We start from the raw sequence: 18,257 nt of genomic DNA, 5'->3' as shown, positions 1-18,257 counted from the left end.
AATAATGATATTCTTTCCTTTGCTCTTCAAGTCTCTCTCTCTCCCTCGCATCCTCTCTTTCTGTCTCTACCTTTCCCTTTCCTTACCATTTTGTCTCTGCTCCAGTCCAATCTAATAAATCCAATTCCTCAGCTGTGTGGCCCTGGTTCATCTTCATTTACTCCAAGGGAATTAATTTGAACTGCAGCACAACCTCTCCTATTGACCAGGGCTGACACAAGATAACCTGGTTCTGATTCTGTTTTGATAAGAGGAACAGTATCTCAGCTCTAAATGTTGGAGAAAGGCAGAAAAAACAGAATCACAGAATTTTAGAGGTCGGAAGGGACCTCCAGAGATCATTGAGTCCAATCCCACTGCCAATGCAGGATCCCCTAGGGGAGCTCACACAGGATTGCATCCAGAAGGGTTTTGAAAGTCTCCAGAGAAGGAGACTCCACAACCTCTCTGGGCAACCTGATCCAGGGCTCCATTATCTTCACTGTAAAGAACTTTCTGCTCATGTTGAGGTGAAACCTTCTCTGTTCCAGTTTGTAGCTGTTACTTTTTGTCTTATTGCTGCTAACCATTGAAAAGAGATTTGATCCATCCACTTGATACCTGCCCCTCAGATATTCGTGTACATTGAGCAGATCTCCTCTCAGTCTTCTCTTTTCCAGACTGAACAGCCCCAGGTTTCTCAGTCTCTCTTCATAGGGGAGATGCTCTAGACCCCCAGTCATCTTCGTCACTCTCCACTGGATTCTTTCCAGCAGATCTCTGTCTCTCCTGAATTGGAGAGCCCAAAATTGGACACAGTATTCCAGGTGTGCTCTCAGCAGGGCAGAGTAGAGGGAGAGAAGAACCTTTCTAGACCAATGCCATCCTGTGGTGCACTTTTCTTGGTGCACCGAAGTACGCCACTGGCTCTCTTGGCCACAAGGGCACATTGCTGGCCCATGCAGAACTTGCTGCTCACCAGCACTCCAAGGTCTTTTTGCACAGAGATGCTTTCCAGCAGAGAAGCGCCTAACCTGTACTGGTGCTGTTGTTATTCTTCCCCAGATGCAGAACCCTGCTCTTGTCCTTACTGAGTTTCATATGGTCAGTCTTTGTCCAGCACTCCAGCCTGTTCAGACTGTGGGAAACCCTGGTGTAAAGGGAACAAGAAGTGTGACCAGAGGCAGTACCAAAGATAGCAACTATTTTGGTGAAAGTAGAAAGACAGAGGTTCAGTCTTCTCCTCTCCCTTGATTTTTCACAGTGCTTGTTTCTTGTCTGTGTTTGCACAGCCACAGTAGTTTGTGCTCAGCTTCATGGTCTCTGTGAATTAAAAAGTGCATTTTTTTCCCAATTGGGCAATGTCATTCCAAATGGTTTGGGGTCCAGTTAGGAGCAAAAGAAATCAGCTAAAATGAAAACAGAAAATTAGGCCTATGAAATTGAATCTGGAAGAAGATGGAGAGGAACAGAATTTATGAGTTTGGAAGTGGAAAATATATTTTTTTACCCATTTTAAGAATTATTTTTCTTTCAGAGTTCAAAACTTATATGGGCTTTGAGGGCATTATGTAAAAGAGACAATCCTTGGAAACCAAAATTGACTAAAGGCCTCCAAAAGCTCTTTACAGTGGAAACTCCTGGATATAGGTCTACTCTAACCTGCATGCACTTGGTTTATATCTTGTAAGAGAACAAGCTACAATTCTTAATTGTTTCTGAATGCAAAAGAGGAAAGTGCCAAGGTTTGCAAATTTGTTATTAACACTGAAATAACCAAACAAATTTCAACCTTGTTCTACTAAATTCACTGTGTCACTCTAGAAGCAAACACTATATCCAGTTTTCCTTACGCTATTGTAGTGGTTTAGAGCTAACACTCCAGCTGAATCCTAAATTGTAAGCAACAAATAGGAACTTTCTGGATATTTTAAGATAGAAAGTAAATAAAATAGATGATTGGTTATAGAAAAACAATAATAAATAAGTCTATATAATTTAATTTGTTGGCTGGGCTAATATATAATTTGTAGCACAAACTATTCTCTCTTTGCTGCTTTACCTAATATGATTAAGTTTGGCAAACTGCCATTCTGACTGGGTAATCTCTGTGACCAAAGAGTCATTAGTCTTGGGCTGAAATGATAAAAGATAAGTAGGAAAAGACAACCTGCTTCTGCTTCATTGCTCTGCTGTGTTCTGCCGTGCTTTTGCCTTACTTGCTTTGCAGCATTATGTCTGCTAAATTCCAAGCTAGCTTTGCTGCATTATAACAAGCCCTGATAATTTGGGTTTGTCCATCTGGAAATTTGCCGTGCCTCCAGTTTACCAGGGATTAGCATTAAGTGCCTCAAGATATGGTGAGAGGTGTCACCAATGTTGTGCCCATCTGCAAGACATCCTGCCTGCACCTCTGCCTGCTCCTCCGTGTCAAATCTGGAGCTGTCCAAGAGGAACCAGGATCAGGTCAGAGATCATCTGTCACTCCCAGCACCCTCTTAGAGTCTGGGAAGATCTAGAAGCCTCAACAGCTATTAAGACACCAATAGAAGTCCCTTCAAGTGTTCAGGTACTGTCTGGAAGCCATAATTCAACTCTGACAGTACAATTTCAATTAGTTGGTTTGCTGTATTTTGCTAGTTATTTCTTAAGTGTTCTAGACTACCTCTGTTTTCCCTCTGTGTTATCTTTTTCATGACCATGCAAAGAACCTGATTAAAAATAAATTATGTGGCAGGATTAAATACATTAATATGAAAAATAATAAACTATATTAATTCAGAATAGTAAACACCTTGCCTATACCGTTACAAGAAAGCAGTGTCTGTTAGCCCCTTCTGGGTTTGTGGAGGGGGTAGGAGGATCTCTGTTGTTCCTAAATTGTAAATAATTGTAAATATATGTAAATATAGTTTGTACATATCCATTGTATTATATGGTTTTAGATTTAGGCTTGCTGTAAATATATACTTTTATCTTACTTCCAAACCTTCCAAGCTAGTCTGGTTATTTTTATTTTGGGGGATATTTTTAACCCTACAACAACTACAAACAGTGGCTGAATATAAGAAAAAGTTCAGACTGAAAGCAATTTCAAATGTGAAGTTCATTTGCCTTGTAAAATACAAAGTTCAGTTCCTATAATTCAGATTAATTTAGACAATGCTGATGCCTTGTGCTTATTTTGCAGGCCAGGGGCAGACAAAAAAATGTTCTGTGAGATGAGTCTATTAATCATAACTTCTAAAGAAATGAAAAATGTGTGCTTGAATATTCTGCTGCTCTTCCCTGCATATATTCTTCTGACAATCGTTTTCTTGCACAGCCCTGAGGAGAGGGACCTGGGGGTGCTGGTGGATGAGAAACTCAATATGAGCTGTCAGCGTGCTCTTGCAGCCCAGAGAGCCAGCCAGATACTGGGCTGCATCAAGAGAAGTGTGGCCAGCAAGGTGAGGGAGATGATTCTGTCCTTCTACTCCACACTGGTAAGACCCCACCTGGAATACTGTGTCAGTTCTGGAGCCCCTGTTACAACAAGGACATGGATGTGATGGAAGATGTCCAGAGAAGAGCCACAAGGGTGATCAGAGGGGTGGAGCTGCTCTGCTATGAGGAGAGACTGACAGAGTTGGGGCTGTTCAGTCTGGAAAGAAGACTTTGAGGTGATCTTATTGTGGCCTTTCAGTATCTTAAGGGAGCCTACAAGAAAGCTGGGGAAGGACTTTTTAGAATGTCAGGTAGTGATTGGACTGGGGGGGGAATGGAACAAAGCTTGAAATGGATAGATTCAGACTGGATGTTAGGAAGAAGTTCTTCAGCATGAGGGTGGTGATATTCTGGAATGGGTTGCACAGAGAGGTGGAGGAAGCCTTATCCCTGGAGGTGTTTAAGGCCAGGCTCAATGAGGCTCCAGACAGCCTGATGTACTGTAAGGTGTCCCTGCCCTTAGCAGGGGTGTTGGAACTAGATGATGTTTGAGATCCCTTCCAACACTGACTGAGACTATGATTCTATGATAAAGCTCTTAATTACTCACAGTTCCATTGCTAAAGTGAGTCAGAGGCTCCAAAATGGCTGCTGCTTTTTATGGGTTTATGGTGACCATTTCACCATTTCACAAGGCACTGTACAAAAAGCCAAAGAGCCCTCTGCCTGCAAAGCCATGAGCTAAATGTTCTTGTCCCTGAAATGTAGAAACCAATTGAAGGGCTGCTGCAAAAACAGTAACAAAATGCTCCAACCAAAATGGTATTTTTTCTCTATGACAAACTGATCCTAGTGAGACAGAGCAGTGTTTGGAGACCACCCACCTGTAAGCTGAACAGTTTCTTCACCAATTCATCAGTGAAAAGATGCAATTATCTGTCAGTGAAAGGTCGCAGCCAGAGTAACGATGCATACCAATGTGGTTAAAATCGTCCTCCCTTTTTTGCGGCAATACAGCATCTTTTATGCCTCTTAGAAGAGGTGTATTCGGCTAGCTTAATTAAGATTGGTACATGTGGAAGGCACACATAGGCTAAGGCTATGTATAAGGCATAGATAGGTTAAGGCTTAAAGAAAACATTTATGAGGCCAGCTTCCTGCGGTCAGCAGAACCTGTCCCCTTGCAGCTGGACGTGGGGGCTGTTTCATCGCCTTAGTTCCTGCCTCTGAGATGTGCTCCAAGGACACTCTTGGCAGCACAGGTTGCTCATGTTTATCAAATCATGTCCTCTGTCAGCAAGAAATGCATCCACAATAATCAAATGCTCCAGAGACTCCCAAGTATCCCACTGTGATTGGAACAGGACAATTACAACTAAGGAAAGCCATGCTTATACTAACTGGGGCGAGAAAAGTATTTAGCTCCAGAGAGCTGCCTGAAAAACCCTCCACAGTGAACCTCACAGCAACATCGTTGCAAGGGGAAGTGGTTCTCTCAAGAGCTTGAAAGCCCCTGCCACAATGCAGTTCCCTCACTGATATGAAATAAAACCACTTGCAATATCATCTCTTTCTCAAAAATAATCTGTTATGAAGTAAAGGCTTTGTCAAATGCCTTCAGGCTACCATCAGCCTATGCTTTAGGGGATTTATAATGTTCCTAAAGTATAAATGCATAAAGAAAGCAAATGGCATCTTTGTTATCCTACCTTAGCACTGAGGCAGTGCTCAAACCTTTCTGCTTAACTCACTCCCCAGTGGCCAGGAGGTACTGCTGTAAGCACCACTAACAGGTATAAAAGCCTGATCTCCTCTGCTCTAGGAGGGTGCTTTAATTCTCATCCTCCACCATCTCTTTCTGCAAAAGCAAAGACTTCAAGAACTCCTTCTTCGGAAGGGTGAATATCAGCCTTCAAGTAGGGCATGATTGCAGGAGGTGGCGACTATTTTTGCAACACTGCAGAGGACCTGAAACCTCAAAGGGACACTGTCTTCCAAACCCTTCTGTATCCTTGCACATGTAGCCCCAAGGAGCCTTCTCTGGTCAGATAATTGGTCTCTTTGGATCCCATCCTGAGGTGCCATGCCCTCCATTGGGCACTGTGCAGCAACTGGAGGGGAGCATACCGAGTAAAGTAGGATTATTACTCATTCCATTTCAGTAGGGTCATTTTTGTACACTGAAAAATTATCATTATGTAATTTAGATGCATTAACTTTTGGCTGTATCTTCAGTGCCTGGGAAAGGGAATGGTTACTGTGCTATATGCAAAGGGACTATTAATTCAAATTAAAGAGGGAACTTGGCATTTTTATTTTGGAGCTAAGAGCAACAGTGAAAATTCTCACTTGCCCAAAGGTGATCACATCAGATGACATCATGTCAGATAGCATTAAACAGCAGTCAAACATTATCTGACAGTATTTTGCCATGTTTTCATAGCAGCAACTGAAATGCCAGAAAGGGGATCACTGCCTAAATGGGAACAGACTGGAGTTATCTGAGAGTGAGCAGGTGTCCCTTTAGTATAATTAGCACTTCACAGCCCTTTTGTTCCTTCAAACCAATCTGCCTAGAATTATCAACTTCTAATGGCATACAGCTGCTGAATACATCTCCCTGCATCTGCCATCCCCACCAACCCCAATTCAGTCTCAGCTTTGCAAACCAGCTTGAGAATGAAGAAAATACAAATTCAAACAAGAGGATACATTCTCCAAAGATTTCTTCACCTTGTTCCTTTCCTCTAACACTAGCTGACCAGATAGGCTGAGTCCTCTAATGGTTTCTATTTTCCCCATTTCAGAAATAATTAGGAGCACATATCTCCTCCCATTCTCCTTATCACCATTTTTAACCTACTTGGAAACTGAGTAATTAAACCATCCTGTAGCAGTTGTAGTTGAATATTCAGTGTCTTGAACAGAGGGTAAGGAACACACACACAAATATCAATTTATGGTCAAAATCTAGCTTTCCATCCATAGTCAATTCCTTTCCCATTTCAACCTTTATGTGAAAAGGAACAGAGCTGCTATTCTAAAATATTTAAAATGAGAATCACAATCTACTGGAGTTTTTTTCCTGACTTCAACTCTGATAAGCCTATTATATATTGTCCAGCTGAGAGTCAAACTTCAATTTCAGTACACCTTTAAAGCCACAGATAGTGTCTTCTATTTAAATCTCCTGGGTAAGCTTCATGTAAAACCAACCCTCCAACATGAGATAGCATTTAAGCTTTTGTTCTTTCACTGCTATGCCTTCTACCCAGAATAAACACAAAACACAAAGAAGAATTGATGTCTAAATTGGCTTTAGTCAACATCAATCTGTTTTTCAAGAGGAAAAAAAAGTGTGTGTAAATTCTGCAACAAGAGTAAATCTGTCAGGGAAGAGAGTTCTGCCCTGCCAGAGAATGAGTTAGCAATGAGATTAAAATGAGAAACACAGGACTGTGTTTTCCAGTAAGTATTACAGAGGAGAAACAAGACTTAGAGTGGTACAAATATGAGTTCTCAGAGTTCCCTGGCAAATGTGTTCATCAGAATTCTGTCAGTATTACTAGTGCTGAGAACAGAAATACTGTGGTTTTCAATTTCCTTGTTCCTAAATATTTTGTTATTACATATACTTCTATTAAAATTCAACATACCAGCAAATAAGATAGTGAAGAGATAGTTCTTTTCTCTCTGCTATGACCAAAGGTTTGTTTAGAGCAAATTTGCCGTGAAGTTGTTGTGGAATTCAGAGCAAATTCTCCAGCTGCCACAGTAGCACTCAGTGCCAAGCTAAGCCTGCCAGGCTTGAGAAATGGAAAGCAGATATCAAGTCTGTTAGGTTCTATTGAGAAAACTCTGGTTTGTCTGTGCACGCTAAAGACCTTACCCTGCCTGAAGAAATTGTTTTCTGATGTTGCAGTTCCTTGGGAGAAGATGCCCTATTGATAGCTCTGGTTGTTAAGCCTCAAGTTCCACAAAAGAAAACAACTGTAATCCATCCCATAAAGGAAAAGGCAATCGTGTACTGCTTTTAAGTAGCTATAAACCAGTATGTGTTAGCAAGTCAGTAAGCCATTAAATAAGCTTGTTCCTGGGCTTGAAGTCCTTAGGGTCCCATTTAAAAGAAATTAAGAGCCTTTTATATGCAGGAAACTCTAAAGTGCATGCTAGAATAATGTACCAAGAATTATATAAATTTAGAAGTGGTTGGTTGACTAAAACAGCTTTGCCAACAGTGCATTTATAGATGGATTGTTTGTTATTAGAAGATACAAGAGCTATTACAAAAGGATATGAACACATTAATAAATCATAACAATTACACAGCATTTTACATCTTTGCAGTGCCACGCAGAAGGGCACTAGGCAAATAATATCTTTCATTGATAGACTTTTATTGTTTAGCTGATGCTTTGCCTCTCATTGGTTGTGGCAAACCTCACTACTGGTTGTTCCCTTAGACTCATTCACCTCTTCTTGCAGCAGGTCTATGGAGGTTCTTCTTCCCCTCTGCTCTGCCCTGGTGAGACCAGACCTGGAATACTGTGTCTAGTTTTGGGTTCCCCAATTCAAGAGAGACAGGGATCTGCTGGGTGGTATCCAACAGAGAGCTGAAAGGATGATTAAGGGACTTGAACATCTCTCCTATGAAGAAAGACTGAGAGACACGGGGCTGTCTAGTCTTGAGAAGAGAAGGCTGAGAGGGGATCTTATCAATAATGTCTATAAATATCTGAAAGCATCAAGATGAAGGTGCTCTTTTCAGTGCTGCCCAGTGACAGGACAAGGAACAATGGGTACAAGCTGGAACACAGCAAGTTCAACCTCAACATGAGGAGACACTTTACTGTGAGAGTGATGGAGCACTGGACCAGGCTGCCCAGAGAGATTGTGGAGTCTCCTTCTCTGAAGACTTTCAAAACCTGCCTGGATGTATTCCTGTGCAACCTGCCTTAGGATGATCCTGCTTTGGCAAGGGTATTGGACTTGATATCCTGAGGTCACTTTCAACCCCTAACATTCTATGATTCTCCCTCACGTTAAGACACTCCCATTTAAGCCTCAATGATTTGTCTTCCTTGCTGTCTCTGTCTACAAAAGCAGCACACCTGATGCAAGGAAATATTCCTAGAACAATAAAAAGATACAGTTTCCTGGGAATTCTCTGGCTTTGTGTCAGAGTATACTGATTTATTGAATCAAAAGGTCTTCAAAGCACATAAGGAAAACAGGAAAGACTTTTTCAGGTCAGCATATATATAATCTTTTTGTCAGACATCATACACAACAAAACAAACCCACAAAAAAGCTAAAGCTATTTCCTGAAGTTCGTGGTACACAGGTTCAAGTCAAATAGAGTCATGGATGTCGTGGAGGGGTATTCTGCCGCCTACGCCAATTGTGGTGGAGGGAAGAAATTAATTCATTGGTGCAAGATGATATTCTATAAAAATGTATAATTCATTAACTTCAATATTCTGAACTCTTGCCACCCCCAACCACTGAATTTTAATATTATTTAGCGTCTTACATGGTTATTAAAGACATTCTAGGAATAATATAAAACAGTAACTTGTTAATAACTAGCAAACATTCAAACTATAAACAAGACAGAATTTCCCTGCAGCAAATACTGCTTGGGGTCAATATGATGTTTGCCCAGTAGATGGGCCCAAGCCCTTTCTGCTATATGGCAGAAGGCAGTAGAAATTACAGAGGCGTTAAAGCATTTACTCACAAATTCTGATTAATTATCAATCACCCTCCAGGGCTATGTCACAGCCTATACAAGTGTCCAATCATCAGGGGACTCTGCCCATGGAAGTCGAGGCTGGAATTCTCCTGGCTTAGGGGAAAGGAGAATCTTCCCTGCTTCTGAGAAAAGGATGCAATCTCTGACCTTGTCCTCCTGGCTTCTTCTGGACACTCTGTCCAGGGATTCTAAGGAAGGACCTTCAGTGCAGAAGGAGTACAATGCTGTACAATCTCAGTACAGTGTCACGCTGACCATACAGGCCGACTGTGTGCAGACAAGTGGAGTCTGCTCCTGGCAACTTGCGGCAGTGGTGCACACAAGGCAATAATAAGGCAGCAGGCATGCAATAGGGTGCATGGCTGCATGGGAGACTGAGCTCCATAGATAAAGGCAGGCAATACAGGATCTAGTCCTGGTAACTCACCGCAGTGATGTGCAGATGTGCATGGCTGGCTGGAGCCCATGGGAGATTCTGTCTCTGTGAAGTAGATGCACTGTGGGTGGGCACTGCAGGTGAACAGTTAGGCAGGCAAGCAGGCAGGCATAAACAAAAAGCAGTGCAGGTGAGTCTAAGCAGGATAATGAGAGCGAGCGAGCACTTTGTTTACCTGCGTGCCTCTATTTATCAAATGTGGGCCAAGATTAATGGCCTTTTGGCCACCACAATGACCAATCAGCTTGGCAGTTAGCCACAAGCGTACCATAATAGGCAAAAGCCACAGGCCTGGACCTCCCAAATACGGGGATAGCATGGGCCTAGCACCCAGTAAGTACGAGCTGGGTGCATGGGCTTACACAACCACGTTAAAAAATCAGGGACCCTGGGCAGGCCAGACTTTATGCCACCAGGTATGTTATGCTTCTTCTGTGTTCACTTATGTATTTACCTCTGGTGTGGGCAGAAAAACCTGTCCAGGAAAGACAAGGCACATATAAGCCTATTTTTGAGCCTATGGGCCCTCCACGACAATGGACTGCAGGTTCTTCATCCTATTTAATCCGTTTATTTTGAGACAATTAACCTGGACATATATCAGCCAACAATTGAAAAAGGCTTAATTTTCTTTGTAAAGCAAAGTAGAGAACTTGAAAAATCTCAAAAACTATGAACCAATTTCAGGTCACAAACTATTAAACTTTGGTGAAAAAAAATCCCCAGATCTTGTCCTACTCATATCTAGATCAAGTTCTTTTTGGCTTCAAAATTGCTTTCAGACTAAAACTTTGTGGTCTTGACATGCAAAGATCAGCAGTTGTCTTTTGAAATATTTAACACAAAAGAGGAAAAAAAAATAAGATGGTTCCTGTTCACAATAAAGAAAAACTACATTGTCTACACTTTAGTTAGATTTTATTGGATTGTCTAGCCCTAGAATGGACATTCTGGTGGGCAGATTAATACTATAGGTTAGATGCACTCAAGTAAGGTCCCTGGGCAAGCAGTAGGTCACTAAACACATACTGCTTCCGTACTTCACCCTTCAAAGTGCTTTTTTTGCACAGTGGTCAGAGAATTGTAGCTCCATGTAGCCCATTTGGAAAAGTCTTGTCCGTGTTTTTAATTACTCAAGCAGGACAATAAGTGTTTGGAAAATATTTTGTGTGAAAATCATATTTTGGAAAACAAAAATCAAAGAAGTTTAAATCAAAGACTCCACATGAGACATTTGGATCAGCAATGCAAAGACAGTATAAACCTGGAAGAAAGTTCACTGAAGTTCTAAACCAGACTCAAAACAAAATAGGATCAGACCTCTGACAGAATGAATTTGGCTAAGAAAGTAGGAAGCCTCTTAAAGGATCAGCACAAATAACCTAGCCAAACAAGCAGTCCTCTTCAGTACTTTTCTGTTTTTATCACAGCAAATTCCACTCTTGACAACCAAAACAATACAAATACAGATGAAATAATTTATGGACAGCTGTGGCATATATTTCTTTACCTAGGCTGTGGGAACTGAATTAGAAATCCTATCACTGTATAAAATGACTAATACCAGATGAAACACAGGCAAGAAAGATTTCTTCTTCCTCAGTGGACAAAAAAAGTACATATTCTGTAGGTCTCACTTCAGTTGCAGTATGTTCACTGTTTGCTCTAGATTTGTTATTGTGATCATGGAGGTAGGTGACCTGGTATGAAAGGATTCGTCAGAACTTCTTTGTGTACAAACCTACAGAGGCCTTATTGACACCTGAAATTAAAAAAAAAAAAAAACACCCAACCCAAAACCCAGCCAAACAAACAAACAAACAAAATCTCTGAAACACAAACAAACAAACAAATCCCAAACCAAAAACCAAACAACACCAAAACCCTTCACAACCTGAAACATGAAAATAGTTGTATTGCATATTGCTCCCTTTTCTGTTTTATAAAACTCTGGGAAGCTCTGAAATAGAGACCAAAATCAGCTACAACCTTCAACTTGACCCAGATTTTCTCATAATCCCAAATTCATTCTATTATATGCTACAACAAGTTTCCTGTTCAGTAAATGGGATCATATCAAAGAATCTGCAGAAACAGGATCCTGCCTTTGCAATTTTTAATTGCCTGCATATAAACCTAGATCACATTCTCACATCTCTCAATCCTTTTTGAATCTGTGAAAAGTAGCTGCTGTGACTGAAAACATCTCAGCACTACAGACCTCCCACAAAACCTTTCCTGAGTCTTCCCTGTAGCAGACTGAGTACATCTTAGTTCTGCTTGCTATATACATTTAGTTGATCAGTTTACCTTTGATGACCCAAATGCTACAAATCTTTCTTAAAGCATTAAGTCCTTACAGATAATCTCCCTTGCTTTCCCAGCTCTAACCCAAAGGCAGACACTTGCATTACTGCACTGATTTGCCAGTTGAATGTAAAGGTTATATATAATCATAGCCCTCGTCCTTTCATCTTACATAAAATTCACTGAAGAAGCCTTCTCCATTACTACAAAGTGTCCAAGCTCATAATTGTCAGACAACAATTTCCTGTCCTGCTTCTAGCTGTAAGATGTCTACTTCTCACAACTGAAGTGAACTTCTCTGCCTGTCTGCTCTGACATCAATCTTCCACTTAAATGAGACCTTCAGTTAATTTCAAGAACTCTTCTGATTTCAGATGTTAGGATAAGGAGACCTTATTCATCCTGGAGAGACCAAGGCTGCCAGACCAATGATCAAAGAGACTGGAAAAGGTTAAAAGCAATCATCTGAGTAAAGGGGGAAAACAGACAAGGACTAGATGAGTGAGAAAGACCTATCACTCCTTACATCATCCATTAACCTGTGAGAAAGCAACTCTATGTTTCTTTAACATTATTTCCCCCAAAGAATTCTTGGTTTCTGAACAAAGACCTGCTCAATTCTTTTCTGAGTCACTCCATGAACTGTTACTCTTACAGGTGCCAGCTGCCCAAACTTCAATATATTAACAATTCCAAGGCTTCTAAATATGATGGTAGGTGCAGACACTGGCAGAAAGGTGAAGGGAGAAGAAATGAGCATCAGATCATCTCAAAGGTGATGGGACATGGTTTGATGAATACAATAATATGCTTTTACTGCTCACATAAAACAAAAGATACTTTTGTCTTTGTCCAGGGTCTGCTTGCCTCACTTTTAGGTACGCTATACCATGTATACTCATCTTAGGAGTTTGCTGAGATAGATAATGTTGCTTTCAAGCAGAACAAAAATCTACATAACTAAATGAAAAATGTGATGGAAACAAGCAAGTCTGAGATGATATGGCTCAGTCTGCATTTTGGAAAGAATGCCATAAGCTAAATAAATCATTTACATCTGTGCTATTCCCCACAGACATCAAAACTCATTAATCCTTGTTAAGCAAAAACAGCAGCTTCCTATCAATTCATTTCCTGTGTTGAAAAGTGAGTTCACTTACAGTGTTATTGAGGCCTTGAACATTTGTGCACTTGTGCCAGAGACCCTAATAGGAATTTTGCTACCTATTCAAAAATTCAGATATAAGTGGCAACTTGGGTAAAGAACCAAAAGATGTGCAAGTAGAAAAATAAGAAACGGTCCTTTACAAGACAATGGATAGCTTTTCTCTTAACAGTCTTAATATGCTTATCCTGTTAATATGATCTTCCTAATTGATAACCTCCATACTTTTCCTGATTCCTACAACAGTGTTCTCAAACCCAGCCACTCACAGAACACACATGTTTTATCTGACAAAGTCTGTGGTGAGTGATTGAACTGATGTTGGCCCTAACCCAGAGTTCTTCCTTGATCCTCCTGACTCCTGCTGCTTTTATATTCAACTTAGAAAAAAGTCTAGGACTGCATCTCAGCTGTCAGTAGTAACTACATGCTGCAAAGACAGAAAAAAATGACCTCTTCAACTTCCCATGCCTGTGCACTGACTCCTAGTGCAAAGTTAAACAAGTTTGCTTAAATCATAACTTGGTAATGCAGCAGAGTGAAAGGAGAGCTTAGGTGAAACAAACTGCTCAACTTTCTGCTACAGCAGAAAAGCATTAACAGATCCTACAAGACAGGAGCAGACTTAATGTCTCAATGGAGATATTAAACAGGTCTCTGTGGACACTGTGTTAACACTCCCACAGAAAGCCACCCACAAAAGTTCTTTAAGCCAAATGGCTTGGCTTTGCACTCTAGGAGGCACTCAAAGAATCAGTAATATTGAATTATGTGAGCATATGCTTTCAGAAGCCAATATTTAGTGTTTCTGATCATTTTTACATTATTTCACAACCTTCTCCAGCACAGAAGGCTTTCAGCTATAACAAAGTGCAAAAAACATAAGCAAAACTGAAAAGTGAGCAGCACTGGCTGATGTCCAGATGTGGATTTCATTGACCATGAAGACATCAGCAGACTCACACAGGCCTGTGATCAGTATCACTTTGCTGGAAGAAAAGTCAAAAGCATCACTTTTCAGGCAGAGGATTCCAGGTAGCCAACAGAATATTGGTGCTTAGCCTAAGAGAACATTTAAGAGGCCTGTCAGCCTGACACACAGATGTTTTGCATGTTAATTGTTATGGAGGTTATTAATGATGCGAGATTGGTTTTTAAAAAAATAATATTGCTTATTCGTTTTGATATTCAGGATTCTTGCTACCCACCCACTAATTTTTAGTATGTGAGATGTTCCCTTAGTCATCTTACAATGAGAGACTGAGGGGGTTGGGGCTCTGCTGCTTGGAGGAGATCGAAATACGTAAAGGGTGAGTGCCAAGAGGATGCAGCCAGGCTCTGCCCAGTGATGCCAAATGACAGGACAAGGGGTAATAGGTGGAAACGGAGGCATAGAAAGTTTCATTTAAACATGAGAAGGATTTTTTTCACTGGAAGGGTGGCAGAAGACTGGAACAGACTGCCCAGGGGAGTTGTGGAGTCTCCCTCTCTGAAGATAGTCAAAACCCACCTGGACACATTCCTGTGTGATCTGGTACAGGTGATCCTACTCTGGCAGAGGGGATGGACTGGATGAGCTTTCAAGGTCCCTTCCAACCCCTGACATTCTGTGATTCTTTGATTTCTGGAACAGAAGTTAATACAGTAATCTCAATAACTTTACTAAGTGGTAGCAGTATCTACAACAACTTCTCTTCCAGACCAAGTTCCTGAAAATACAAAGAAGCTCCCATATTTCTAACCTGCAATGATCTGACAATGAACAACAGTGCTGAAAGCTGGGAAACAATTCACAGCTTACAAGATTTCAGGTGTATTTTGGTTTTGATAGTCAGTGACTGTTACAAACATGGTAAAGGTGGCACACAAGAATCTGTCAGTGGCATTATCTTTAATAACCTAGGATGGTGCTTTACAGAGCAGTCACCCTACATTAGGACCCTTCAGGGAGATTTGTGGATTTTAGCCTTTTTTTTTTCTCAGTTCTAAATGGAAGAAAGCTCTAGCCAGGCCTATAGCTGAGGACAAGCCCCTGTGCTCTAAACTTATGTGCTTATAAATATGCTAATCTTGCCTTTTTTTTTTTTTTTTTTTTTCCCTAAGAAGGGAGCAGCCTTTCTTTTATCACTTCTGACATTCTTTGATGTGCCGTCCGGTTAGCTGGTTTATATGATATTTTAAACTGGAACGTAAGAGCATCAAACACTGTCACTGTCTTCTAAAAGGAGCTTTTATTGCTATAGCCAAAGTTTTATAACTATGCTGAAGGAAGACAAGTTCATAGCAGAGTTGTGAAACTTGGGATCCCAGTAACATCTGGGGCCTTTTTCATGGGCTGCAAAAGTGAAATTCCACAGCACTTTGGAGAACCAATTATATCTGCTCAATATCCAAAGACAATGCAAGCCACAAAGACACAGAGGTCAGGGATCCTGATAAATCAAGAATGTGGAAGAGTATCTCTTTCTACAGTGCCTATCAAAAATTTAGCAGAACTCGTGGGCAGAAAAAGACAAGACATCTCTTCACTACAAGAATCATCTGGACTGTATAAGATCTGACAAATTTAAGTCAGGATGAATATTTACAAACCCTAGCTGTTTGAAAGCTACCTGCCTTAAGAACAGGTAAAGAACTCTGTAATAACTTAACAAATGGTACATCTGGGACATATCTCTTCAGTGAGAACCAAGTCTGATCCAGGGATTACTGGCAATAGTGGAGTCCTCTGAGTCCAGTTGAGTTATGGATTAGGCTCTTGATTGGAGTTTCTAATATTTTTATTTTAAAACATCATAAAATATTTTCAATTCCCCATGATGCTTAGGGATGGGAAGTATGATTTATGCGTATCATAGGAAAGAAAAGACTTCTGCCTCCAGAGTTAATGTAGAAAGCAGGATATTAACTGTTTTTCCAAGTTATGCCTCCATTGATAAAAACAATCAACAATACAACCAGAATCAACTCAGCCTGCCTGAGCACAAACTGGAATCTTTCTTTTTGTAAAGAGAGAAAATTAATAACTTGTCTGTTTCTCCTATTGTACTTTCTCACCTCTTTTACTGAGGCAATTCAGAGTTAAGAAGGAAAGAGAGAAAACAAGCAGCTCTTCATATTTCTCTTATTCTCAAGTTGAAGAGTTTATTATTTTCATACAAACTCCTTCCCCAGTTATGGGCCTCTCATACAAGAGAACATACTCAAACTTCAGGCCCTCAAACTGGCCCCAGGAGCAGGGTTGGGGTTGATCCTTGCTCTCATTCCTTTCTTTCAATAAACAAAAGCTTTTTTTTTCTGATTTTTTTTGACAGTACTTGCATAATCATTACATTTTTGTTTCACTGACTCTCAGCTAGCAGCAAGAAACATCATTTTTCTGGGCTAGCTCAAAAGCTAAATCAATTATGCTCATCAGACTCTACAAATTAACCTGTTCAAGTCTAATTGATTAATTCTTTTGTTTGTAAGCTTCCATCTATAGGGAGATTTCACGTTTGGGAATTTAGTTGAGTAGGATGAGCAAAGTATGCTTCTTCATTAATTTTTGTTTCTGATTCTGATGTTAAAACAACCACAGAAACCAGACCTTCCCAGGGCGAGTCCTCCCTTAAGCCACACATCACTAAATGCCACAGATTTTCATCACAGCCTGACACTGGTGATGCACACAACTGTGCAACTAAAACCTGGGTAACAGTTTAATTTTAATTGTGATTCTGAGCTGAGTCCTTCAGTTGTGAAAGCTTTGTCTAGAGTGAAACACAACAAGAATGAGAAACTATATTAAAAAAAAAACTTTCTCAAAAACTTTAAACTGAAATTTTGTCTATGTTGCTGTAAGATAGGAGCTACAGTACAGAGAACTTTAGAAATGAACCCTTCCAACTTCTCTTTTTTCCCATTTTCAATCCAGAACTATTTGAAAATAGATCTCATATTTTATTATTCCCCAAACTGCTATCTGAAGTTCTGAAAAAGAAAACAAATTTTAAAATTATGCTATCAGCAAAAATTTAAATACAATTTCTCCCATTTCATAGAATCATAACATAGTTTAGGTTGGAGGGGACCTCAAAGATCATCCAGTTCCAACCCCCCATCATAGGCAGGGACACTACCCACTAGAACAAGTTGCTCAAGACCTCATCTAACCTTGCACACCTCCAAGAGGGAGCATCCATAACCTCTCTATGCAACCTGTTCCAGTGCTTCACCACCCTCACTGGAAAGAACTTCTTCCTAACATCTAGTCTAAACCTCCTCTCTTTCAGTTTAAATCCATTGCTCCTCATTCTGTCCTTACAAGAGTTTGTCAATAGTCCCTCCCCAGCTTTTCTGTAGGCCCCTTTCAGATACTGGAAGGCCACTCCAAGGTCTCCTCAAAGCCTTCAACCCATTTTTTTCTTATTAACCAGGTGTCCCACTATCTTTTCTCCCCCGTGGGAGGTATCCTGAAGCCATGGGAATCAAAGCTGAAATACTCAGTCTGCTTGTTATTATTCCCTCTCACATTGCATTCCCACAGATGAGTCAGGAATTATAAAAATAGAATTATTTTATTTTCCTGGAATCCCCATCCCTAAACTATATACAAAAATTAGTTTAGCTTATTTACAGATTCAGTTTGATCAGGAATTTCTTCAAAAAAAAAAAACCCAAATCAACAAATTTGGGTATTTAGGAAGTCAGGAAATGGAAAAGCCTAAGCTATAAACACAGCTTTACTCCGTTATCAATCAGGCTGAACAGAAGATTAAGGGGACAGCATGTCTTATTCACAGAGGTGAGATAGGCATTCGGCAATGATCCCTTATTAGATTCCTCTGCAGAAGCAGCCTTCTGACACTGCAGACAATGTCCAATAATGCATGTCCACGTCGCAGAAGCCAGAGGCAAGTGGCAGTGCTGCCAAACTCAGAAATACCTCAAGTACTTCTTCCACAAGTAGGATGATTGTGGAACGATGCTTCTTCATAATGGCAGGGGAGAGCCCAAACTGCTAGTGTCCCCCAATCTGGGGGGCAGCCAGGAAGTTGGCTGCTGATATGGTCCGAGAGTGGCTGGTCCAGGAACTGCTGTCTCTCTCTTAAAGGACAAGCCTGCAGGTTTGCACAGAAGGGTGAAAAAGTGGGGAGTACTGCCCAAAAGCAGGGATGGGGTAAAACCAAAAGCCATGCAAAAAGGTA

Source organism: Pogoniulus pusillus, chromosome 2, assembly GCF_015220805.1.
Source record: "Pogoniulus pusillus isolate bPogPus1 chromosome 2, bPogPus1.pri, whole genome shotgun sequence".
Taxonomy (NCBI): Eukaryota; Metazoa; Chordata; class Aves; order Piciformes; family Lybiidae; genus Pogoniulus; species Pogoniulus pusillus.
The sequence above is the reverse complement of the archived record's forward strand: the minus strand, read 5'-3'. Positions refer to the sequence as shown.